The 1,937-nt window shown below is 40.8% G+C and overlaps 2 long non-coding RNA genes across 2 annotated transcripts in view; one reads left to right on the top strand and one right to left on the bottom strand.

Moving 5' to 3' along the window:
• Nucleotides 1–159: 159 nt before the first annotated feature.
• The window catches only part of LOC105990701, a 17,119-nt gene continuing 15,341 nt past the window's right edge, over nucleotides 160–1,937 (top strand). The window contains exons 1-2 of the long non-coding RNA XR_001175328.1: nucleotides 160–195; nucleotides 1,544–1,659. This is a non-coding gene — a long non-coding RNA (uncharacterized LOC105990701). The remainder of the gene's footprint in view (nucleotides 196–1,543; nucleotides 1,660–1,937) is intronic.
• Nucleotides 505–1,937, bottom strand: part of LOC105990700 — a 3,534-nt gene continuing 2,101 nt past the window's right edge. Inside the window, exon 3 of the long non-coding RNA XR_001175327.1 lies at nucleotides 505–1,558. This is a non-coding gene — a long non-coding RNA (uncharacterized LOC105990700). The remainder of the gene's footprint in view (nucleotides 1,559–1,937) is intronic.

Here is a 1,937-nt window from a genome sequence, read left to right as displayed (position 1 = left end):
AAAAAAAAGAAAAGAGAAATATTGAGACCTAACGCTAGATTACTGAAAGTTACTGAATTCTCTGGTTCTTACATTCATTTTTGCCTTTTAGAGATGGAGGATGAATGTTCACTTTTTTTTTTCTTTTTGTTTGTAGGTCATGGGGCTTTTTCTGCTTATGTGGTGCTGAGGAATCGAATCCACGGCCTCATGCATGTAAGGCAAGCACTCTACCACTCAGCCACCTTCCCAGTCCCTAAATGCTCACTTTTTAGGACTCAAACACAGCAGCTCTCCCTTCCTGGCTACAGAAAACAAACCTATCTACATTAGACAAAGAGAGTTCAGTGGAATGAAGAGTACCCTGGGTCCCTGTTAGTCCCTAATAGTCAGGTTTGGGACCCCATGTGACTCATGTTGCTGTGAGACTAGAAGGCAATAAAAGACATTACAAGTAGTAATTAACTAGTAAACTTCCACAGAACCTAACTCCATTACAGCTCCCCACACAAACCCAACACAAAGGAGAAAAACAAACACAGCTTGTTTATTAGAATCAAAAAAGAGAACTTTCTCCCACAAATAACGGTGCTGCCTCTCAGTTTCTATCAAGAGCAAGACAACAGTTGAAAATTGTATTCCTGAGAAGAAGCAAAAAAGTTGACAAACGTAACAGGTGATTTCAAGGAAAGATAAAAAAGAACCCCTTTCATTTTTAACAAAAAAATCAAATTTTCAAGTATTATTCCGGATGACATGGCAAACCTAATGTAGCAAGAAAGGGAGGGGAGGGGGCAGGCAAGCCTCCACAACCCCCATCAAGAGCTCTGTGGGTGGGGGTCTAACCAGGGGGCTTTTCCACCAGAAGCAGGGCCAGCCCTGTGCTAGGGAGCTAAAACTCCACTCACACACTCAGCAAGAAGCTGCTAACTTGACATCCACATCCAGGGTTAGCAGTTTTGTACAAATGATTTTTTTTTAATAAAAACATGTTCATTTTTTCAAATATTATACTATCACCAATTGCAATTTGTAAATTATAAATTATATTATTTGTGCTAGTTTGTGATATTTAAATCTTATTAGAAGCACCAAACCTATTAAAATAAAAATATATAAAAGGTTGCGATATCCCAACAGCAGAATAATCTGTACATCATACAGGCTGTAAACTTAAGCTCCCTTTGCTTAAACAGTATGCTCTGATAAGCCTCCTCCTTTCTCCCATCAATCTTTTCCTGAAAAGAGATTCCCAGTTCAACTGTAGTTGTGGGAAAGGTACAAAAGCACAAATCTGCACTGTCATTGTCCCTGCAGGAGGGGAGAGCTGACAGGAAGTTTTCAGTTGGCCAAGGAGTCTCACCTTGGGGTAAAAACCACAAAAGAAAAAGTCACATCATAGTGCCTTGGCCAGACACCCCAGTACCACTTAGGGGAAACTACAGAAATGCCCTTAAAAAGTGTTTTACACATGGTATCACTGTCTCCAGGGCTCAACAGCTGTCTGCATGTCTCCCCAATGCTCAGTTCAGATGATCAGTTCTTGAACCTCGTCTGTTCACAGATGTGATTGAATTTCCTGCAGGAAGAAAATGTCCAAATCATACAAAGAATATCAAAGAAGTGTTCAAATAAAGAACTGTGAAACTCCACACTGGAAGAGCCATGTGAGAATACTAGGTGGGTATACCAGCACAACTACTTCAATTTGAAACGATTGATTGATTTGATCAGCTATGAATAGTAGTCATGCCACTTACATTTTAAAAACAGGGCAAAGATTACTGCTAAGTTCTGACCTCACAGGGCAACACAGACATTGCTGTAAACATCACTTAAAGACCACACTGAAGGGGCTTGGGAAGGTGGCTCAGTGGTAGAGCGCTTGCCTTGCATGCCTGAGGCCCTGGGTTTGATTCCTCAGCACCACATAAGCAAAAAGAAAAAAAGCCGGAAGT

Source organism: Dipodomys ordii, unplaced genomic scaffold (assembly GCF_000151885.1).
Source record: "Dipodomys ordii isolate 6190 unplaced genomic scaffold, Dord_2.0 Scaffold66, whole genome shotgun sequence".
Lineage (NCBI taxonomy): Eukaryota > Metazoa > Chordata > Mammalia > Rodentia > Heteromyidae > Dipodomys > Dipodomys ordii.
This window is presented reverse-complemented; position numbering and strand designations above follow the sequence as displayed.